Raw genomic sequence first — 26041 nt, 5'->3', positions numbered from 1 at the left:
GGACAAAAACGTTGTTGCACCAACACGTAGACACAAAACTTGAGGGAACTTTGCCACACAGCGTTCCTTATCTGGCATAGCTCCGCCGCTTGGTTATCGTTTGTCGGCAAAATGAGGAGAAGGGGCAACAGGTACAGTCAGTCTCAATCGAAACATAAATATTGGAGTGCACGTCACCTCGTTGTATCTCATGAGAAAAAGGTGCTAGGTGCCACTAATGCCTCCTGTTGTGTACTGTACGCTGTCGCAAATTCTCTAGCGAAATAGTAGGTTTTTAAATTGTGGTTCCATCAGTTGTATCACTAGATTTTTACTGCATCGGTTGATCTTACTTCCGTATAATTCGATGTAAGTGTTCTAGACTCGTTTCTTGCCATTGGCTTCATCTACATTCTGTACTGCAATGTTTTCAAAATCCTGTTACATTAATGGCTATTTTCCTTCTGCACTTTTATAACGCGTGCACCCGCCTTCGTTCAGTCTTCCACATTTGCATCTTATAGAGATTTTAATACCCGTTCTTTCAAATGTTCAATTCAAGGTGTTCTAAATCTGGTAGTTTGTGTCGCAATAGTAGGAGCATGATAACAGAGTGGAAAACTTGCTTTCTTTCATAATCCTTTCATTGTATTCGCAAGCTGACGATTGCAACAATTTTCTCTTGGTCAGATCTCCTGTTTACTCTCGAGCACTTCTTTGCATGAAGTGAAGGGATGAGGTTTAACGACTTACGTTTTGTGATGTGGAGCACGCTCATGTTCAATAATACATCGATCAAGAATATGTTGTTATTTCAACCACTTAATGCACATTCTACTGTGTGTCTAATTATGGTCCACGACTGATAATTTGGATCTCATACGATTTTTGTCCTTGAATGAAATTTCTTATGTCTTTCATCTACAGGAATAGTGTAAGTAGAGTGAGTAAAGGGTCGCTACGTGTAAGGTGCTTGAAACGCACTATGAACAAGAAAATGCTATCTGACATTGAAGTCAACGTAAAAGATTGGATCGCCACCATCTCTAGCAACACGACAAATAAGAGGTTGGGCTGAGTCAGAGAATTACTTAATTTATTCATAAGAAAAACTCATAAAAGAACATTCATTATAAAGTAATTCATAAAGAATGGAATGTAATTATTAATATGATCCAGGCATTGTTCACGTGAATAAAACATTGAAATAAAGTAAAGAGTGCGTGAACACTATGCATAAGAGCAGCTTGCAGCAACATCTCTGAAAACAAGATATATTCTAAGGCATTTGTTTTAAATAAAAAGCGAATACTGATTATTGGACCTGAGCGCATGGAAACGCTATGGATGGGCTAACAAGGAAACTACAAGGTAAATGGCGTAGGTAACGTCGCTTCAGTGGATAAGATTGGAGGTAAAATTATTTATTCCTTAAGACATTAATGCAAGGCATCTATACAACTGCTGTTGCCTGGCAACTAAGTATAATTGCTTGTGAGATGCTCTACGTTTCACAACAGACTCGTGTGCCCACGTGGTTCACAGAGACACAATTTCTATGTAGCATGGCCAAATTTTAGTAGCATCAAACCACGCAGTCACGAACAATTAACATTTTACGGAGGACACATTTGAATACACAAAGGATAATGGCAGAGGGCCAACAAACTCTAATATTAACCCACGTGGATGTTTTCCAACGGACATAGAGAAATGAGACAAAGAAAATTCACAAAGGGGCAAAAATTACCAAGATTCGGAAAAGATTAGAATGTATACACACGCAGTTGTAGGCACACAAACATTCTCACTGAACTGAGGGCGCTTCAACATGTGCAACACCTTTGTGCTACGTTCTCCTCAAAGTCAAGTCTGCATTAGGAATCAAACTGAAAGTCTGCAAAAGCCTTGAATTCCTTGCTGTGACCCAGCAAATCAATCTTCATAAGATGAAACGCGAGACCAAAAGCTAAAAGCTCCCCTCTTGCTATGAGACAACGCCCCACGTGGCTAAGTAAACTCACCCTTCTTCGAAGAGACCTCGGCTGCAGACCCTCGGCGAGCTGGAAGCAGACTGACAGTCTCACATACTCCAAGGCCTCCCAAGCAACCCCGTGGCAAGGAAAACCCAGAGATGAGGCTCCCGCCTCTAACCCCGTTAACTTTCACATAAGGGGAGAAAACTTCTTTGCCTACCTGAAAACTACAAGGTTTGGCCATTCTGTACGACTACCGCTTATTCTCTGCAGCAGACTAAACCACGGTATAGCAAAATGAATCACACCCACACTCATTCACTCACGCGCCTGAGGGTTCTGTATCACTGGAAATCAATTAAAATTATAATGAAAGGGGACTACAGGACTCTTTCAATAGCTCTCTGACAGACACCTTTGTTCGTCATACCTCATGAAAACTTGTCGTACTCTAATAGGAGTACATCTCTCCTCAGTACTGAATATAAACGTGTAAGTAGGCTGTTTAAGTTTTCTTATTGGCAACGTTACGCAGCGCTCTGTATGAAAATCACTGGCTGTGCTGTGTGCAGTCTGTGGCTAGTTTGCATTGTTTTCTGCCATTGTAGTGTTGGGCAGCGGCAGCTGGATGTGAACAGCGCGTAGCGTTGCGCAGTTGGAGGTGAGCCGCCAGCAGTGGTGGATGTGGTGAGAGAAATGGCGGAGTTTTGAAATTTGTAAGACTGGATGTCATGAACTGCTATGTATATTATGATTTTTCAACACTATTAAGGCAAATACATTGTTTGTTCTCTATTAAAATCTTTCATTTGCTAACTACGCCTATCAGTAGTTAGTGCCTTCCGTAGTTTGAATCTTTTATTTAGCTGGCAGTAGTGGCGCTCGCTGAATTGCAGTAGTTCGAGTAACGAAGATTTTTGGTGAGGTAAGTGATTTGTGAAAGGTATAGGTTAATGTTAGTTAGGGCCATTCTTTTGTAGGGATTTTTGAAAGTCAGATTGCGTTGCGCTAAACATATTGTGTGTCAGTTTAAGCACAGTCTTGTACAATTGTTCAAAAGGGACGTTTCAAACTGTCTGCTCCATGTACACTGCAGGAATTTTTCGGGTTCCCCTCGTTGATCTGAAGCTGTGTACGCTCATACGAAGCTAATTTTTATTCAACATCACCAAGCTGTACTGTAAATCTCCTGATAACTAATCTCCAGAATATGTTGCAGCGCGAAGAGGGTACTGACATCTAACATTTCCATTCCTCTAACTTACAATTACGTATATACCTACAGCTGCTTGTGATCAAATACTGAGTGCATTCAGCTTCTTTTCGTTGTAAAGCACAAGAACATTTGATAGTTTCTTTATGCTCCGGGTTCGTGTCACTAACGACTATTTCATTAGATGTTCGTCTTCTCCTTTTTTAAAGAATAAATATGACAGGCATTCAGGGATGCACGCTTTTCGCAGTTTCTGTATTCACAGTAACAATTACTGCCCTGCTGTAGTAGTTTATAAAGCATATAAATACCGCACACAGGAAATCAGTGATATTTTTCGAAATCCTAGAAATTTGTCAGTTCTTGCGATTAATTTCAGTACATGATGAAGGCATATTTTAAAGGCAGAAACTATTATATTGCCAGTGTATCACCCACACTGTTTTATTCCCGCATGAAATAGCTTTGACCACTCCTCATCAGAAATCGCCAGGCGGCGGCAGTATCTCATCGCCGCTGGCGACAACATCCTTGACTAGCTCCTGATCACTTGTACACAGTATCGTTCGTTGCGTTTATGCAGTAGCCTCAAAACCTGTCAAGCTGCCTGTGCAAATTGCTCTCGTCGTTCTCCAGGACAAGGCAAGTGTTTCATTCAAGTTGAAGTAACGAATATTTTCGATCCATGGCGAAGGAGACATATTTGCAAACGGCGAACTGATTATATGTCACTGTGATGAGAGGGTGTCGCTTGTGGACTATTGTGATTAGCCACCTGTGATTTCACGAAGCGAAATGTGCCAGTGGTGTCGGTGACGTGCCTCAGCTGTAATGGGACGTGGCGGCAGTAATAGATGCCCCATGTCCCAGAAACCTGGTCGGCAACCACAAATGTGTTTATGTGAATAGTCAATCGAACCCTCTTGCTCATGGAGCTGCGAAGTATACCGAATGTTTCTGCATCCGTCACAATGTCAGTGTATCACCGAAAAAGTACTTCAATTATTTCATCAGCTTCAGAAGTAGACTTTTGAGAACTGGCGACAAGTAAAGTCTTTTATGAGTGACGTTACCAGTTTCGTGGACATTGATATGCCTGTACTACAGGTAAAGACAAGCAGATAACTATAGAAGTATAAACATTAATAAGTTTGTGTACAATAGGTACACTTAATTACTGACATATACATAACACTGAAGTGCTCTAGCGTCCCTCTGTGATGGTGATTTATATACAATGAGGGTAATGTTTTTGACAGGAAAAACTACTTTTGTATACTGCTACAATCCGTTAAGTCACTGACATGTAGAAACGCTTAGTAACGTCACTCTAAGTCGCTGCATTGTCCTCATTTCAGTCTTCCGTGCCAAGCTTCACATGAGTTCGAAGATTCAGTGACTCGCGTGCAAAGCTCTGAATGTGGCTGATTCGAATAGGAGATGAGCCAGTCGGAGCTGCGGGCAGTGAGTTAATGTGACTTCCGCGTCATCTGGTGGCGTGCATGCATGGCGGCCCCATTGCAGACACAGAACAAAGGAATTACGAGACCGCCACGGGCGCCCTGGCAGGAGGTTGAAACGCGTCGTCCCCCATGTAGCTTCGTCTGGTGCGGCACCTGGATGCGGTCTGCCAAGACACCGCCACTACCGGCGTTTCCGGCGAGAAACGTTACAGAATCTACACTTTGGAAGCATTTCTGCTGGACTGCATGGCATTTGAGACCAAGTTATAGTCTCTGGAATTTCTTTGACAGTCTTTGAGATCTATGATCTCTATTCAACATAAACCTCAAACAGTCGTTTAGAATTCCATTACGAGGGATGATTAGTGTGTTCACTTGGCAGGCTTGTGTCTCATATTATAATAAAGCATCCATCTACCTGTAATAACAAATTCGAGCTGGCCGAGCGGTTCTAGGCGCTACAGTCTAAAACCGCGAGACCGCTATGGTCGCAGGTTCGAATCCTGCCTCTGGCATGGATGAGTGTGATGTTCTTAGGTTGGTTAGGTTTAAGTAGTTCCAAGTTCTAGGGGACTCTTGACCTTAGAAGTTAAATCCCACAGTGCTCAGAGCCATTTGAACCAGTTTTGAACAAATTCGAATGGAAAACACTACAAAAATTTCATAATACGTCCTCAGTCCCTACATTTGTCGCATCTTGATCTAACTGTGTCTCAAATCAGAAATATTGTGCCATTAGCTACGTGAATCATCCGCTACATTAGTTTGAAAAACTGTAGCAAATACAGGAGAGTACATAACATTAGGTACGCGAGGAGAAATACACATACTTGACTGAGCCACTGCCAGATGGTCCATCTGCTATGTGGAAGGCAAGTGGCAGTTACTCTGTACAAAGCACAGCAAGAATGGCAGCCTGAACTGAGGAAATATCCGACACCGGAACTAAAATGTTACCTCCATTAAGGAAGGTATTAAGTGAAAAGTTCTGGGACATCAATTTGTCAATGAGACGGACCTCCATCCTGTTTGAAAAATAAAGTCTGTTGAGCCTGAGGTAAGGTGAAGAAAAGTACCACAGCTTCACCACGTCCCGGAACGTTGTTTCACTACCAGTTTCCTTTGCAAAATAAGAATAGCCAAAGTGTCATATCAGCGCACACTCTGCTGCAGAGTGAAAATCTCATTCTACAGCCAGTTAATATTTCCTTTTAAAATAAAGTACGCCGCATGGGGTAGCCGCGCGGTCTAGGGGGTCTTGTCACGGTCTGCGCGTCTACCCACATCGGAAGTTCGAGTCCTCCCTCGGGCATGGGTGTGTGTGTTGTCCTTAGCGTAAGTTAGTTAAGTTAGGTTAGGTAGTGTGTTAGCTTAGGGACCGATGACCTCAACAGTTTGGTCCCATAAGATTCAAATAGTTCAAATGGCTCTACGCACTATGGGACTAAACATGTGAGGTCATCAGTCCGCTATACTTAGAAACTACTTAAACCTAACTACCTTAAGGACATCACGCACATCCATGCCCGAGACAGGATTCGATCCTGCGACCGTAACAGCAGCGCTGCTCTGGACTGAAGCACCTAGAACCGCTCGGCCACAGCGGCTGGCTGGTCCCATAAGACCTTACTACAAATTTCCAAATTTGAAATAACGTACAAAACACATTTAGATTCACTGAGTCTCTCACACTGAGTCTCTTTCATGGAGTTTTTGAAATCCCCATAAGGGAACATTGTTAAAATTTTCAGTGAGAGAAACAGTTCATCCTCTATCGTTGTTAACATGTCGCCATAGAACTGAGTACCTATTTGCTTGCAAGTTTCAGCGAGAGTCTCCACAGACTGGGAGTGGTTGGGACGGTGTAAGAAACACCGTCTCAAAGTTCACCATAAAGATGGTCAACGTTTCCCCATTTCTCTAGCAAATTGCCAACACTTTCTCCCGAACTGAAGCACACGGAAAACCTTGTGCTGCACGGTAGTCACCGAGGTCGTCTGCAACGGCCTTGTGGACTCTACACAGACGTCGGACGCACTTCGGCACTCGTGCACAGGGTCCTTGATAATCGGTATTGAGCCGCAGTTACCTGATTCTGAAGGCAGTCCAACTGGACAGACGTTTATTGCGATGCGATCACCTTAGCGGCCCGCTGAGGGAATAACTCAGGTGGAGTGCGCGTCGGCAGGAAGGAGCTCCCTACCCAACAGTTCACTCCCCCCCCCCCACCCACAACGGTTGCTAGACGACGGTGGGGTGGCGAAGCCAGCGCCAGCGCCAGCGCCAGCGCCTTCATATCCGGCCGCCGCCGCCCTCTTCATATCGCGACGCCCCGCGGAGAAGAAATCCGTCGGCGCCAGCCGTCGGCTGCGTTCCCGCGCGTCCTGGACTGGCCGCAGTTAGAGCCGGATATTTCCGAGCCGGTGCCCCGCTGCCTCTTGCACCACTAGCTCTGTTGTGAATGCTACTCCATATGTCTGGTGGACGTTCACCGCTTATGGGCTAGTTCACGGACTCAGGAAGAATTATACTTAGTTTGTGAACTCATTCACCAAGTGAAAATGTCTCCTCCATGGTTGTGTCCACGGTTTAATTTAGTTACTCGTATGGTATTACAACACGTTAATGATAATTGACGGACGTGTAATGTGTCACTTTCTTTGTAACACGTTTTTGTACACTACTGGCCATTAAAATTGCAACACCACGAAGATGACGTGCTATAGACGCGAAATTTAACCGACAGGAAGAAGATGCTGTGATATGCAAATGATTATCTTTTCACAGCGTTCACACAAGGTTGGCGCCTGTGGCGACACCTACAACGTGCTGACGTGAGGAAAGTTTCCAACCGATTTCTCACACACAAACTGCAGTTGACCGGTGTTGCCTGGTGAAACGTTGTTGTGATGCCTCGTGTAAGGAGGACAAATGCGTACCATCACGTTTCCGACTTTGATAAAGATCGGATTGTAGCCTATCGCGATTGCGGTTTATCGCATCAAGACATTCTGCTCGCGTTGGTCGAGATCCAATGTCTGTTAGCAGAATACGGAAGCGGTGGATTCAGGAGGGTAATACGGACCGCCGTGCTGGATCCCAACGGCCTCGTATCACCAGCGGTCGAGATGACAGGCATTTTATCTGCCTGGCTGTAACGGATCGTGCAGACACGTCTCGATCCCTGAGTCAACAGATGGGGACGTTTGCAAGACAACAACCAACTGCAGGAACAGTTCGACGACGTTTGCAGCAGCATGGACTATCAGCTCGCAGGCCATGGCTGCGGTTACCCTTGACGCTGCATCACAGACAGGAGCGCCTGCGATGGTGTACTCAACGACGAACCTGGCTGCACGAATGGTAAAGTCATTTTTTCGGATGAATCCAGGTTCAGTTTACAGCATCGTGATGGTCGCATCCGTGTTTGGCGACATCGCGATGAACGCACAATGGAAGCGTGTGTTCGTCACAGCCATACTGGCGTATCACCCGGCGTGATGATATGGGGTACCACTGGTTCCACGTCTCGGTCACCCCTTGTTCGCATTGACGGCACTTTGAACAGTGGACGTTACATTTCAGTTGTGTTACGACCCGTGGCTCTACCCTTCATTTGATCCCTGCGAAACCCTACATTTCAGAAGGATAATGCACGACCGCATGTTGCAGGTCCTGTACGGGCCTTTCTGAATGCAGAAATGTTCGATTGCTGCCCTGGACAGCATATTCTCCAGATCTCTCACCAACTGAAAACGTCTGGTCAATAGTGACCGAGCAACTGGCTCGTCACAATACGCCAGTCACTACTCTTGATGAACTGTGGTATCATGTCGAAGTCGCATGGCCAGCTATACCTGTACACGCCATCCGAGCTCTGTTTGACTCAATGCCCTGGCGTATCAAGGCCGTTATTACAGCCAGAGGTGGTTGTTCTGGGTTCTGATTTCTCAGGATGTATGTACCCAAATTGCGTGAAAATGTAATCAAATGTCAGTTATAGTATTATATATTTGTCCAATGAATACCCGTTTATCACCTGCATTTCCTCTTGGTGTAACAATTTTAATGGCCAGTAGTGCATTTTTTTTAATTGACAGCCGAATTATTGGTTTCCTATTTGCAACGTGTTTCTAATAAGCGAATCCTACAATTTCACATAATTGACACAGACGTAAACAGTCCAATCACATTAAAGTGACAACAGACTCTGTTCGACGTCAGCCGGCCTTGTGGCCGAGCGGTTCTAGGCGCTTCAGTCTGGAACCGCGCTCCTGCTACGGTCGCAGGTTCGAATCCTGCCTCGGGCATGGATGTGCGTGATGTCCTTAGGTTAGTTAGGTTTAATTAGTTCTGAGTCTACGGGACTGATGACCTAAGATGTTAAGTCCCAGTGCTTAGACCAATTTGAACCATATGTTCGACGTCAACATACAATAAATATTCTCAGACGGCAGGTGACAGAGCTAGCACCTGTGGGTATTTAATGCTTTAAAGCATAAGGGGGGGGGGGGGGCTGCGGTTAACAGTACAGCCGTTGTCGTAATGCAGAAATGAAGCGATTTACCTGGTGTCCTAAAGGGCATGATCAGCGGCCAAATGGCGCTATCCAAAATCGATGCCGAAAGAGCTACGGTGCACAACAGGCGATAGTTGACAGGGGAGAACAGCGGCTTGGGAGATCTGTATAGGCGAACAGACTGCGACCCTTTAGCAACTGACCATCCAGATGATCGAAGAGGCTACCAACAGTGTCTCCTCAATGACCGTTCAGCGAACACTGTTGCCTACTGGCTTCTGCATCAGACGACCGGTTTACGCATGTGTGCTGACATTGGAGATAAGGGCTGGTATTTGCAAGCCACTATAGCCACTGGACGTCCACTGAGTGACGACAGCTGGCCTTCTCAGAAGCCTCGCTTTTTATGCTCCGTCGGACAGATTGACATTGCAAAAAATGGTTCAAATTGTTCTGAGCACTATGGGACTTAACTGCTGAAGTCATCAGTCCCCCAGAACTTAGAACTAATTAAACCTAACCAACCTAAGGACATCACACACTTCCATGACCGAAGCAGGATTCGAACCTGTGACCGTAGCCGTCGCGCGGTTCCAGACTGTATCGCCTAGAACCGCTCGGCCACTTCGGCCGGCTTGACATTGCAGGTACTGTGTGAAACGTCTGAAAGCAAACACACTACAACAATCGGTGAAAGGGTCCAGGCCAGAGGGCATTCCTTGGGTGATCTCGTCATTCGCGAAGGCACAATGAATCACTACAGGTATGTATCTATCCCTGGGGACCATGTCTACCCCTCCATGCAATTTGCATTTTCTTGGCATGAAGGCATCCACCAACGTAAGTGTGTGACTCGAAGAACAGTGGGACGATTTATCATACTCCGCTGGCCACCAGACTCCCAGGAAATAAACCCAATCGCGAAGCTGTGAGACCACATTATTGCCGGCCAGAGTGGGCGAGCGGTTCTAGGCGCTACAGTCTGGAACCGCGCGACCGCTACGGTCTCTGGTTCGAATCCTGCCTCTGGCATGGACGTGTGTGATTTCCTTAGGTTAGTTAGGTTTACGTATTTCTAAGTTCTAGGGGACTGATGTCCTCAGAAGTTAAGTCCCATAGTGCTCAGTGCCATTTGAACCATTTTTGAACCACATTATTGGACTGTTTTGCACCATGGATCCCGATCCGAGAAACGTAGCGTAGCTGACAATGGCACTGGGGTCAAAATGGTTTCAAATCACTCTCTATATTTTCCAGAACCTCATTGTCTCTCTTTCTGCGTGTCTCGCAGCAATTCGCACTGCATGTGGTGATTATTCAGGCTTTTGGCATGGGGTCACACTAATATAACTGGACAGTGTCTAACACAGAGCTGAATAGTTCTAGAAGAATTTATATTTGGAGTGGGATCATGCACACATCGTGCTTCCACTGCGTATTGACACAGTTCGTGCAAATAGACGTATAAGTTATGCAGTGTTATAATAATGCCTGTTTTATGTAAAAGAAGTTCGTACATTTTGTGCATTTTTGTGACCGTACAGTGTATGCTATTTTTTTGTCCTTCGTGTAAAAATAAAATGAATATTAAAACTAAAGTAATAGAACAACCAAACGACGTAACTTCTTCAGCCGTATTCGTGTAAGACAAATTATCAGTTTCTAAAAACAAGCGAACTCTGTCGCTTCAATTACTTTTACCTCAGACTTGTGTCTTTCTGTGTTTGTGAGCGTGTATTGCACACCTGTAAGTGTCCTTGCCTGTTAATGAGGTGAAAAATACATTTTAATCTTAATGCTTATTATATTCATTGCAAAACCACTTTACCTCTTATGATTCCTTGACAGTATCGTTTTACATTTGTTTTAAACATTACAGAGGCCATTCGAAGTAGATTGAGGGTCTGTGATATAGCGAGCGGACACGCTACGTGTTCTTTCGTTGTAGATTCCTTGTTACAAAGCAGAAATATCCTGATATTCTTTCACTAATCATTTCTACTTTCTTGTGTACATTTTTACCGAAGAGTTCTGTTAAATGGATAAGTCTTTTACAACTGAAAAATAGCGTCATCAGTCGCCTCAAAGGTTGATGTCATGGCCTCAGTTTTAATACGACTATCAGTTATCATGCATAATGATCCAGAGCCATGTAGTGAACTAAATCAAGACCCAGTTTAGGCAGCAGTGAGTGCCCTAGAGGAAGGAATAGCCATTACCGTACTGACTGATACAGGAGCTACCATTTATGTGACCTCAACAAATTTCTTTTAAAACGATAACTGACACAGTACATGTACTGAAGTTGTCAGCTCAGAACTGTATAGTCTCTGGTACTAATAGCTTTAGGCGGCAATTAGTCAAGACGCAGACACAGGTAAAAATAGAGTTTAGGACTGAAGCAATAGAATACTATTTCCTCGTAGCTAAATAACTCTCTGTCAAGTGTGTGGTACTGATGGATTCCTGCAAGAAGTTCACGTCAAGCTCGACTTTCCAAGAGGCAAATTCATTTAGTAGTTGATGGCAAAAGTATAGTCTTGGATCTAATTCAAACTAAATCACATCATGGCAGTTACCTGAGTTGTTAACAGTGACCAGACGCATTCACATGATGCATTAGTGTCACAGTCTTCAGAGGATGTCCGAGGTGTTTTAACCAGCATACAATTAAAGACTGTAAAGTCAGAATATTTGATAGAATGACGGAAACCGGAACCAAAAATTCTCGTTGAAATGTGTCAATGATTTTTCGAATAAGCCAACGTAATGTTCAAGAAGTGCCTCATCAAACTTACTCTCATGTGACATATTCCATTGCCTGGACCGGAAGGGATGCGGAAAAACAAGAATTTTGCTAGATGTTAGACTACAATATTATTGAAGCCTTATTATCACTTTGCTGTTAGCAGTAACCAAGCCAAAAGACAGATTTTGTATAACAGTTTGCATTTTTGCCATTTTATGCGTAATGTTTTGTATATTTCATCGTGTACATATATGTGTGAGATGATCAACTTGTCTATCAAGTCTATCAAGTAAGGAAGATGCATATAAATAGAATTTTCGTATATCAACAAGTGAAATAACAGTACACGTGAAATTGTCCAACAACAAGTACTATAGTATATTAAATGAAAGTTATGTAGTACACAAGTGAAAGGAGACAGGGACTCATGTTTTAAACATAATGTACATATATTTGCTCCAAATTATGTTTTACGTGGGACAATCTAAAGGGAGTGAGAGATAAACCATTTACCTATTACGTACATACATAAATGGTATTGTAAATAGACTCTTAAGACAAAGAAAAACAACGAGACACCGTGGAGGAATTACCTGAACTGGATGGATATCGATAGATGTGATATACACGTACGTAGAAACCAAATGACTACAACTTCAGAGTTATCGGACGATTTATTCAAGACAATGAGCTTCACAGATTGAGCAAGTCAATAACACATTGGTCCGACTCTGGCCTTATGCAAGCAGTTGTTTTGCATTGTTTGATAGAGTTGTCGGACGTTTTGATGAAGAATATCATTCCAAATTCTGCCCAGGTGGCGTGTTAGGATTACAGAATCCCCAGATGGTTGGAGGGTCTTGCCCAAAATGCTCCAAGTGCGCTTATTTCGAGAGAGATCCGGCGAACGTGCTGGTAAAGTTAGGGTGCGATAAGCACGAAGACCAGCAGCAGAAACCGTCTCCCGGTGGGGGCGGGCATTAACGTGCTGAAATACAAGGCTATTACAAATGATTGAAGCGATTTCATAAACTCACTGTAGCTCCATTCATTGACATATGGTCGCGACACACTACAGATACGTAGAAAAACTCATAAAGTTTTGTTCGGCTGAAGCCGCACTTTAGGTTTCTGCCGCCAGAGCGCTCGAGAGCGCAGTGAGACAAAATGGCGACAGGAGACGAGAAAGCGTAGGTCGTGCTTGAAATGCACTCATATCAGTCAGTCATAACAGTGCAACGATACTTCAGGACGAAGTTCAACAAAGATCCACCAACTGCTAACTCCATTCGGTGATGGTATGCGCAGTTTAAAGCTTCTGGATGCCTTTGTAAGGGGAAATCAACAGGTCGGCCTGCAGTGAGTGAAGAAATGGTTGAACGCGTGCGGGCAAGTTTCACGCATAGTGATGTGAAAGATTCAGTGTTTAAACCTCCTCTACCAAGAAACGTGCCAGAACTGCGAGTCGTATCAACAATGCTTTCGAACTCATTGATGGGGACACACTGCGCCGAGTGTGGGAGGAACTTGATTATCGGCTTGATGTCTGCCGAATCACTAAAGGGGCACATATCGAACATTTGTGAATGCCAAAAAAAACTTTTTGAGTTTTTGTATGTGTATGCAAAGCATTGTGAAAATATCTCAAATAATAAAGTTATTGCAGAGCTGTGAAATCGCTTCAATCATTTGTAATAACCCTGTATAGGCCAAGGACGCTTTACCATGAAGTGCAACAAAACGTGACGTAGAATATCGTCGATGCCCTGCCGTGCTGTGAAGGTGCTGCGGATGATGACCAAAGGGGTCCTGCTGTGGTATGAAATGGTACCCCAGACCATCACTCCTGGCTGTCAAGCCGTACGGCATGCGGCAGTGGGGTTAAAATTCCACCAAAGCCTGACGAGTCTCCGGAGACGTCTTTGCTTGTCATCGGGGCTCACTTCGAAGTGGGACTCAACGCTGATAACAATTCCACTCCATTCAATGAGATTCTCTGTCGAATGGGCCTGATACCACTGCAAACGGACTTGTTGATGTAACGGAGGTCTATGGCAGCCGGCGCAAGGGGCCCTGTGAGATCAGCTCCCTCTCTGCGAGCCGTCTATGAATGGTCCTTGTGATCAATAAAGCGCCAATGGTACGGCGGATCGACGATAATGATGAATCTGAGGCTCTGACTGCCTATCTGACGACTGCTCGTTCCTTGCGTTCTGCAGTCTGTTTAGACAAGTCGTTTCTTTCTTGACATTGTGTTCCGCCATGGTTCACCCATTCTTGCCAACATCGCCGAATAGTTGGACCGTTCGTATTCAACATGTCCGGCGATTCGCCAATTACTCCAACTGCCCTCCTTGAGCTCTACTGCATGGCTTCACTCAAATGTTGACACCAGCATATATTGTTCACAGCTGCACGGTGAAATTGCGCTACAGTGTCACACATTTAACCATCGGCCGCCAAAGTTTACAGATTTACATTTTTCGGAAATGTGAAATCTGAGGTTATCAACCCAGACACTTCACTTTCTTGAAATTTTACGTGTGTGAACGTAGAAAATTAGTGACCTTATATTTGACTAAACGACTTGCATGTAAACATCATGCCACTGCACTAATCAATCCAAAACTTGGCCAGATAACTCACAAATGGAAGGTGTTGCATATAATTTCAATTCTTAAAACACTGCGTATATAGTTAACTGTTTTCAAAAAATGTGTTCAAATGTGTGTGAAGTCTTATGGGACTTAACTGCTAAGGTCATCAGTCTCTAAGCTTACACACTACTTATCCTACATTATCCTAAGGACAAACACACACACCCATGCCCGAGGGAGGACTCGAACCTCCGCCGGGATCAGCCGCACAGTCCATGACTGCAGCGCTCTAGACCGATCGGCTAATCCAGCGCGGCAACACTTTTTCATAATAAGAAATTTCACAACCATTGGAAATGTAATTATAAACACAATACACATAAATGAAAACGAACAAAGTTCTGAACTATGTGATCCTGGGTAAGACACCGTGAATAACTTGAGACATCTACACAAGCGACATTGAACGGCGATCGAAGGCAAAGCATCCAAGAATATATGAAAACGCATAGTAGAAAATTAACTGATAGGCACCATTGCTGTACAAGGATGTGGGAGGTAATAGTTTGATGTAATCACGAACGCCTGCGATCCCTTGGAACTCAGTTCGTGATGATACACGCAGACACTTATAAGCACACGCAATATTCAGATACTTGCTACAACGCCGGGATATCTGCCATACTTTTAGCTACAAAACAATTTTTAACGCAGCCATTATTACTGATGCAAGTTACACTGCTTGTGCAATATGTAAAAATTTTAAAGTGTACAAGAAATCAGTGACGTACAAGAACGGTCACTGAGTGTTTGTGGTTGACACTTCTGTAGGTGACATTTGAATGTTATACTGCAGACTAGCAGAACTTTTTAACACTGATCGCGTAATGGAAAAGTATCAGTGATAGGTCTGTCAACTTAAAGTCAATTAAGAACGTAAGATACTACCGCCTGCAGATTCAATTACGCACAGCGCTGCATACGAACGAATTTAAGTGTCTGTTAAGATAAATGTGTTAATTAAAACTCCTTTCTTGGAAGCATAACTTGTATCAAATTTTTTGTATCAGTCTTATTGCCCTTTAATCCTTTTTCATACACTGAAGCGCCAAAGAAACCGGTATAGGGATGATATTCAAACACACAGATATGGATGCAGGCAGCATTCAGCGCCGCGGTCGGCAACACCTTCGTAAGACAATAAGTATTTGGCGCAGTTGTTAGATTGGTTGTAGAGATTTAAGTGAGCTATAGTCGGTGCAAGAGCGATGGGACACAGCATCTCCGAGGTAGCGATGAACTGGGGATTTTCACATACGACCATTTCACGAGTGCACCCTGACAATCACGAATCCGATAAAACATCATATCACCGACATCTCTGAGACCAGAAAAAGGTCATGCAAGAACAGAATCAACGACGACCGAAGAGAATAATTCAGTATGACAGAAGTGCAACCCTTTATCAAATTGTTGCAGATTTCAATGCTGGGCCATCAACAAGTGTCAGAGTGCCAACCATTCAACGAAACAAAATCGACGTGGGCTTTCCGAGCCGGAGGTCCACTCGTATACCCTTGATGACTGCACGACAGCACGCTTTACGCCTCGCTTAGGCCCATCATCACTGACATTGGACTATTGATAACTGGAAACATGTTGCCTGGTCGGACGAGTCTCGTTTCAAATTTTATCGAGCGGATGGACGTGTAAGGGTGTGGAGACAATCTCATGAATCCATGAACACTACTTGTCAGTAGGACACTGTTAAAGCCGTGCAAGCACTGTAATGGTGCGGGGCTCAAATGGTTCGAATGGCTCTGAGCACTATGCTACTTAACTTCTGAGGACATCAGTCACCTAGAACTTAGAACTAATTAAACCTAACTAACCTAAGGACATCACACACATCCATGCCCGAGGCAGGATTCGAATCTGCGACCGTAGCGCAGACTGTAGCGCCTAGAACCGCACGGCCACTCCGGCCGGCTGCTGCGGGGCGTTTGCAATTGGAATGATATGTGACCCCTCATACGTCTAGATACTACTCTGACAGGTGACACGTACGTAAGCATCCTGCCTGATTACTTGCATCCATTCATGTCCATTGTGCATTCCGATGGACTTGGGCAACTGCAGCAGGACAATGCGACACTCCACAGTTCCAGAATTTTTACAGAGTGGTTTCATGAACACTCTTCTGAGTTTAAACACTTTCGCCGGCTGCCAAACTCCCCAGATATGAATATTATTGAGCATACCAGGGATGACTACGTACGTGCTGTGCAGAAGAGATATCCATCCCTTCGTACTCTTACTGATTTATGGACAGCCCTACAGGATTCATGGTCTCACTTCCCTGCAGCCCTACCTCAGACATTAATCAAGTCCATGCCACGTCGTGTTGCGGCACTTCTGCGCGATATTAGGCAGGTGTACCAGATTTTGGCTGTTCAGTGTAAAACCCAGCTTTATGAAGAGGTACGAGTAAGGACTGCCACACGAGACCTGATGCTGATGACAGGCCTCTGCTCCTGCGAAATGTAACGCTGGTGAGAGTGGCGATTACTCAGAGAACACCGGAATTCATCGACTACTTCTCTCCATTCCGATGTAAAATCAAATGCCCTGCACCGTCATCACGATGAACTAAAGTATACTTCGTTTTTATACTGGGCCACACAAAAGTAAAATAACAAAGAATCCTCATCTGCCATAAGGCATATCATTTTCATCACAAATTATGACGAACATTTGTTTGAAATCTACATGATATGCCAGAGAAAATCTTACGTACTCTGTGAAACTTAAACTAATAAACCTATTAATAAAATCTTATATTGGTTTAAACGGAATCTATGAGTTATGCAATTCAGTGCAAATAATAATGACAATTTTTTTTCTTTTCTACTTTGCTAAAGGTGAGGCAAAGATAAGAATTTGCTTCCTCACCGCAGTTTTCTCTATGCTCTCGTCTCCCTAAGCTGCGGCCAAATGGGTTGGGAATATAATGTAAATATCACTACTTATACAAACCTGAAAAATGTAAATAAGTTCGAAGTTCTTCCAAATTCTCATCCAGTGCTAGAATGGAAACAAATCACTAACATTCCTAAAATATGAACAAATACAGCACTTACATATATACTGGAAAACGTTAAATGAGAACTGGCCTAATTTCTTGTTTAAAGTGCTTAATCTTCCAGAATGCAAATCATAAAATATTTTTCCAAAACTATTAACGTGAAACTAAATGTCAAATATTATGTGGTTGACTGCCCTAATTGTGGTTTGTTCATCCTATAACTTCATGCCTTAAGGGGGTGATATAACAGTACCTGTTTAGTGTAAAAGAAGTTAGTATATGTGAGTGTATTTTTGTGACAATTCAGTGTATGTTACTTTTTTGATTTTCTTATAAAATAGAAATCAGTATTAAAACCGAAGTAAGAATGTGGGCAACGACTGCAGTTTATTTATTCAGCCGCGCTTCTAAAAGACAAACTAAAAGTTTATTGAAAAATGAAAGTAAAGTATTTTATAAGATGCATTTTAACCATCAACAGTCTATTTATCCCAACAGTCATCTACGGGTTTCGGTTATTAATCGTCATCGGGACGTAGGGCACAGTAGATTAGTTAAAGGCATCCCATATTCCTTTGAATCTGAACAGAATAGAAATTATACAGTGAAATTGTTTTTATAATTTCACTGGTTACTTTCGATATTGTTCAGCTTCAGAGGAATATGGGACGCTTTTAACTAATCTGTTATAGCCTGGATGATGATTAATAACCGAAACCGGTAGATGACAAATGGAATGATGGTTAAAATGTACTTTATAAAAAAAGCCCTGAGATTCGTTTACTGATAATTTCCACTTTCCTGCGAACATTTTTAACTAAGAATTCTGAACTGATCGTTCAACTCTCGTTGAACTCTGGCGTCGTCAGTCGTTTCGCTAGTATGATGTCGTGCCGCGCCCTGCTCCAAACCCCATCTCTCCCCACCTATTTCAATACTACGACGAATCACCAATTAACTGTTATTATCTACAAATATTTTAAATTTTCAGCAAATTATTTCAAAAGTGTAATCTTTTCTGGTCATCGTGTTAGAGTTTTCTCTTTCTCTTCACTGTATTTAAATTTGTTGCAGTGACTTTTTTATACTTAAAGTGTTCGAGTATCGAGACTGTGTTAAAACAAATTTTCATAAAATACTCCACTATTTTAATCTAAAGCCATATGACAGTCATAAATCTTTTGATAGTGGCCGGCCGGAGTGGCCTAGCGGTTCTAGGCGCTACAGTCTGGAGCCGCGCGACCGCCACGAAGCAGGTTCCAATCCTGCCTCGGGCATGGATGTGTGTGAATGTCCTTAGGTTAGTTAGGTTCAAGTAGTTCTAAGTTCTAGGGGACTGATGACCTCAGAAGTTAAGTCCCATAGTGCTCAGAGCCACTTGAAGCATTTTTTTTTTTTTTTTTTGATAGTGCTCAAGCATCATTAGCTTGGCAAGAATGGAAAACAAATGGTACTAATTACCTAATAGAGCACTTCAAAGTCCTTGACTAATACAAAAATAACATTTGATGTATGTGTTTACTTAACAACCAACAAATAAGAACTGTGTAACAGGAAACTTTCGTCCATTCGCTGCACTTGCAGTTGATGGAATTTTTTAAGTAACCACGTTAGACACAGTTTATGTAGTGATTTTATTATATACGGCCAATAGTGTGTAGAAAATTAACCTTGTCACTCTAATCAACCTTAAAAAATACCCTTCTTTATGTTGAGCCGTTGACATTGTGCTAACGTTAGGCGTGCAGTACCCTAAAAGAAATCTTTCCCCCTTTCGGTGCGAAAAAGATTCTGGAAATCTTCAAAACAGTACAAGACTAGGCGCATTTAAATCAGGGGATGGTGCTCGTCATGGGATCATAATGGAAACACACTCCTTCCCCTCACCGTCTCACCCCTCTCCAATCCCCGCCTCATCCCGCCTCCACCCTGATAGCATCTTCTGTTTCACATATATCAGTCTCCAAATTTGAAAGTTAACTTTCGCAGGATAAAGTAACATGAAAGCGAAGACCGACCGTCAAACGTTGCAAGGAACTATGTAAATTACCTGCTGACGACAACAAATCAGACGGATTCGTGCGTCCAGAGGTATAACTGAGTAAGAAGAGGAAGTTGAGTAAAGTAAGGGAGGACAAAAGGGAAAGAGTCTCAACCAAGAGAAAGAAATAGCAAAGAGGTTGATTTCGCAAATGTGGGGTCAAACGAATCAAAGGAACGTAGCTATAGTCTGCAGACCTGTGGTCACAAATTTAATGTTTACAGGAATACTGAGTTAACGCTTCTGTTTTATGTTGCATAAGCTGTGACATTGCAATTGTGTGGGAATATATTTCTATTATGCGTCTTAAACCGATAGCATAGCACATGAATTCGCAAATTTTTGGAAGAATGCTGTTCAGATGCTATAATTTTCTGAATTACAACTTCTTGAACGATATGATGTGGTGATGCACCAAACACGGACGTGAACAAAACGTTATTATAACTACTTTTATTATTTTATTGTTATACTGATACATTTCATATACTGTTACTGCATTAAAATTTTAGGCATTAGCGTGAGTGCAAGTTACGTTTGTCTTCCCCGCAGTTTGTGCGAGGGAGCAGAGTGAAAGAGGCAAGAGAGTACAGCGAGAAATACAAGGAGTGGACAGTGCAGAAAGGCTGATCGAATACAACACTGAGCTACATATTGTATGTCATTAACTTCGTTCCAGTACACGCATTTAGTGCTTCAGGCAATTTGCAGGGCAATGACACGAACAGCAAAGACAGGAAACAATGTCATTGTGCAGTTTGTAAGCTGGCCCAAACATTTCCACTCGAAGCGGAATGTCAAAATTGCTGGTACAGCGCTATAAAACTGGCGTTGTTGTGGAGTTATGAGGAGGGGGGGGGGGGGGGGCGGAAACCGCGGGAGCCGCCCAGACAATGGAGAGCTGAGACAATGCGGCAGCCAGAGGACGGGACAACACAGCGAAAGGACACCGTCCGCCCGTGGGCGCACTGGAGAGCCAGCCAAAGATGCGCTTAGCTACTGACGAGCAGAGGCAACTTGCTGGAAACGCGAGGCTCGCAGACAAAAGAAGGGAAATACTCCGCGCGAGACGTCGGCAAGCGCCGAGTTACGTCTAGAGCCGCGACAAAGGCCGCGCAAAACAGCTGAACAACGATCGTGACTAATCCGCAATTTCTTTTAACTGTTCTTTTTTAGTTCTTGTTTCCGCTTTTTTATGTGACGCTGAAATATAGTACTCTCTGACAGATTAGTTTTTTTTTGTTTACTGATTTTCCTTTAAAAAATTCACTCTGTATCCATCTCTCAGCGTCTCTCTGTGTCCCTCAGGGACTTATCCCTGCAGTCACGTTATTCATCTGTGTCCTCGGTGTCTCAGATGGATAGAGCTTCTGCCATGTAAGCAGGAGATTCCGGGTTCGAGTCCCGGTGGGGGCACACATTTTCAGCTGTCCCCATCGAGGCATTTCAACAACACCTGTCGGCAGCTGAGGGTTTCAGTTAATTATCATTTACTCTAGAGAAGCTGCACGGTCGTCAATGGTATCTGTTCTTTCGAGAACAGTTACTATCTTCATATATACAGTTAAAGGCTAAACAGCCATTGACCTTCGTCTGTGCGAATGCGCACAGGTTGCCCGATCTCATACGGGAATCGTCACCTTAGCGTGCGCGAGTAATGAGTGGATGGGCAAATACCTATTAGGTACATTACGTATGTAGATTGTGGAGAGTTGGGAATGTGGGTCTCACGGGAAGCGTGCAAGTGATAAGTCCCTGCAGTCGCGCTATTCATCTGTGTCGGTGTCTCATATGGATAGAGCGTCTGCCATGTAAGCAGGAGATCCCGGGCTCGAGTCTCGGTCGGGGCACACATTTTCAGCCGTCCCCATCAAGGTATGTCAACAACACCTCTCGGCATCTGAAGGTTTCAATTAATTATCACGCCTGGGATAGACTGAAAAGGGCTGTTTATGGACAACGTGATCCACCAGCCACTGTGAGGGATCTACGTTGAGTCGCCGTTGAGGAGTGGGACAATCTGGACCAACAGTGCCTTGACGAACTTGTGGATAGTACGCCACGACGAATAGAGGCATGCTTAAACGCAAGAGGACGTGATACTGGGTATTAAGAGATACCAGTATATACAGCAGTCTGGACCACCATCAAAGAAGGACTGCTTGTGTGGTGGTAAAACATGCTATTTGTGGTTTTCATGAGCAATAAAAAGGGCGGATATGATGTTTATGTTGATCTCTATTTCAGTTTTCTGTACGGGTTCCAGAACTCTGGGAACTTAGGTGATCCAAAACCTTTTTCGATGTGTGTAATAGAGCGTCGTTTTCAGTGATTTTCAGTTGGTCATGAAGAAACTTCTGTTAGTACTACTTCATTACCACCAATTTTTACGAGAGAATACAATAGATGGTAGATTTTTCACCTCAGACACGGAGATTTGATTGGGTAAGGAATTGGTTGGAGTCAGTGAGCAGCAAGGATGTAGAAACAACAGGCAGATCGTGAGGCCAACACTCGGAAATACTTAATTCGTCAAAAAGTGTTGGTGCTAGCCCACAGATTATGAAATAGGAAAAAGAGGCAGTGCCATTAATTCTTTCTCTATACATTGGGCCGCAGTGTGTTAGTACCGTATATAGGAATGTTGTCGACTGGATTCCATCAAGACAGAGAAGTCATACAGAAAACACCACATGTCGAAAATTTTGGAAATTTAAGAGAAAAAATTAATTGTGGAAGGTAGTGACAGTGTAAGATATCAGGTTAGGATTAGGACTGATGAGTGATCTACGTTCGTGAAAACATAAATTTTGAGTTTCTGGATTAGTTGCTATACTTGTTTGAGGTGATTCCTGATGTTTGGATTCAGCAGTTCAACTGAGAGAGTATTTGTTAAAAGGCTTTAGGAGCAACCATAATGAAATGAGGTTACGATGATGATGATCAAACGAAATATTATATTGAGGATAGCAGTTAAGGGCGACGTGTAGATGCAGTAGCGACAAGAGAAGAAGCTACACAAGGGTGTATGCTAGCAATCAGAAAAGATATTTGAACTAGCAAATATGCAGCTGAGGAGTTACTTAAAGGGAGAGTTTGTAGTTACTCTACCCCATAAAGATAAACATCATTACACTGAATTAGACTGAATCTTCCCATGCCAGAGTGTATTGGGATTACTAGGTATCAGGAATTTGTGTGAGGAAAATGTGATGGAGATCAGGGACTCTCAATGAGGAAGAGTGTGGAATTTGCAGGCAGTATTCGAATCCTGCCATGTGACTAGAGGAGATGTGCTTATACTATTGAAGAACTCGAATCAGCACATGGGGTATTAGATAAGGGTGAGAAAAATTGAGTATTTGTAGGATGTCAGCTGAGTAACACGTTAATGTAATGTATCAAGAAATTTTTTGTGTGTTAACAGAGTTTGTTACAGTCCAATCATTACAGGAGAACTGAATGCCAACTAGAAGAGTACAAAGGTAAGCAAGGAAGAAATCTGATGTACAACCATGAAACCCCAAGAATGATGTATAAACATTTTTGGAAAACTTGAAATATGGAAAGTAACTGAGACAATGTGAAGGAAAGATGCTAAAATGAATAACAGGGAAACATTGTGGTAATTCAAGGGCAAGCCTAACAGTTAAATTATGACTCATCATTTTCTTTTGCTATTGTGAATAATATGTGAAGTAAAGACGTGTAATGTGTATGGTAAATATTAATGAGATTTGAAAACGAGAGGGCATCTATAGGAGGAGCATGTGAAGGCACAAGGAGCCCAAGAAATTTTGTGTATTAGGGGCAGTTATACGATGATGTATAACCAAATGGATGGTTTGGCGATGTTCGGAATGAAAAGAAGTTCTGGAGGAGGAAACAATGAGACATGAAATGAAAAGGATGGATGTCAGCTATGTATAAGCAAAGGAAGGCCCAGAAATGACGAATGACAAGAGCGAGGAGTATCAGAAGTAACGATCTATTTTCTTTCGTAGTTTGATAGCCAGTAATTGGAGTGCATTGCAATACACCATGCACGAGTTAGATGATGTTAGATGTGCAATGTGCACATATAAATCATAATGAAAATAAATCAGTTTTGGGGCATGAGACTAGATTTATAATGTATGTATGTAAATTTACTCGTAAATAAGAGAGTCTGAGCATCAGTGGGGTAAGTATAGCAACTGTGTAAGATGAGAGCACAGAGGAGATGTGAGTGCCTAAGACCATGAAGGTGATGGGATGCTAATAATAGCTACTGAATACTAACACTTGTCCACTAATTTGTCAGATAGTGTGTGTGAGTGAATGTAGAAGTAATGAGTTAAATTGAATTGCAAATTTTGAATATCCAGAGTTTAATATATAATGTAAGATGAACTGAGTTTTTAAAGATTAGAATTTTTTATTTTTGTAAAATTAACGATTCTGATGAATATTATGACTGCTTCTGTACGACTAAAGGCTACCGATAAATATTTTGTAGAGTAGAGATTTTTTTCCTTAAACATGTGTTCTTTCATGACATCAGTATGGTAAAGTCACTGATACTAACGACAACTGTTAATATGTAAAGATAACCCAGAAAGAATAAAGAAATGTTTTTATCGATTAGATTGGAGAGTGTGATCAATGATTTGTATAAACTTATTAGATTTATATAGTTGGTAGTTCTGGTTGTTAAAGAATTGAAGACATTAAGAGCCAACAATCGCATGGGATTACTGACCCGTGAAGGATCTAGTTTAGCACTGCAAAGGGCACGAGGTGACGAACCATATGGAGCAACGGGGGTGAGAGTTGTAATCCCGAAGGATCGAGCGTTGCGACAAGGGGGACGTCAGCTGATGGCCGCAGTTGGAGAATCAGTACAGTGTACATCAAGTTCCCCAAAACAAAACACCAATAGCGGCGTGTTACCTTATGTGGCAACCACAGTGCCAATGATTTACAGAAAGTCAAAACTAGCCGAGACGCTGCCACCAAACGAAACCAGTTTTGTCCATCTTCCAGGCACTGTGAGTCAATCCATGAGTTAGACAACGTGTACAACAAACTTGAACATTAGCATCAGAAGTTTTCTCATCTACTACATATGTATAGTATAACCCTATATGACGTAAGTGAAAGCGGAAATTTGTGTTAATTAAACAAAAAGATTTTATCCAAGGACTTCAGAGACAGGCAGTTCATTTTATATGTTCTCCTAATCTTTCTTTTGGCACACATTTTTCTATGGTTTATTTACCTTCCGGTGATTTACTGTAACTGCATGGTGTATCTGCAAAGCGTGTATGCATGTACAAAACTTGTAAACAAATCGAGTATTTGAAAGCCATAGAGTATTGAAGTAATTTTAGTAATTAACTACCTATTTTTATTTGATTAGTTATGAATATGTAGGTACACATATGATATGGTTTTGATTAAACTTTTTCGATTCACATTTGGGATAGTACAGGATTACTTTGCATAGGTTAAATTTACCGCATTTCCTGACCATGGACTTTTCACGATAAAAACTGCAGAAGTTCTGATCATGTTGTTTTCATGTAAAATAATTCTGAAGAAAGAGAGATTTGGTTTTCAGTTTTATACAGTAGGATTTGTTTATGTCTTATGTGTGACTTTTCTTGAGGATAAAGTTTGAAACCACTTACATGTGTGTATGGGTGGAATTATAATCATGTATGTCAGATGGGTAGACCAGAGTCGTATTGTTTGGGTTCTGAACGAATGTGTGTTGCAAATTTACAAATTTAATGGTGTGGATCAGTACTATCTGGAGCTATCATGAAGTGAGTGAGTGTGTGAATGAGAGAGAGAGAGAGAGAGAAAGGGAGAATGAATGCTACATAAACGTTCGGGTCTTACATTTATAAAATTAAGAAGTCTAACTGCGTTTATGAGGATTACCAACCCAGTTAAAGAAGGTAATGTGAATGAGATTTAATATCTGGAATCCGTATTAATATTGATTACGAAACGTGTTTGGAGTTCTTCAGCATTGAGTATGTATATAATGATGGCTCATTTAATGAGTGTGGAAGAGTCTTGGTGTGTGAGACCACTTTACCTTTCTTTCCATATCGATAAACACCCTTTACTTTATTTTTCAGAACAATTGCCTTAATGTGAAATTGATTGGGAAGGGCTACAACCTATTTCTCAGTGAAAATTCTCAGGTGTGATATTCTTACCCGATGGTGGAGGTGATGAAAGGCTTTACCACTGTCTAGGCCTCCTCCTCCTATTTTATCTCCTTACTTTATTCTTGCGTTTAGTATGACATCAGTGCATCGATGCATGCTGCACAATAGGCAGCAGGTTAGAAAACGTCAAAATTTCTATCATCTTGGACTATTGGATAAACAGGTATTTTATACAGTCTCCCTGATTGGGAACAT

The sequence above is a fragment of the Schistocerca piceifrons genome, chromosome 7 (genome assembly GCF_021461385.2).
Source record: "Schistocerca piceifrons isolate TAMUIC-IGC-003096 chromosome 7, iqSchPice1.1, whole genome shotgun sequence".
NCBI lineage: Eukaryota > Metazoa > Arthropoda > Insecta > Orthoptera > Acrididae > Schistocerca > Schistocerca piceifrons.
Note: the sequence above shows the minus strand (reverse complement) of the source record.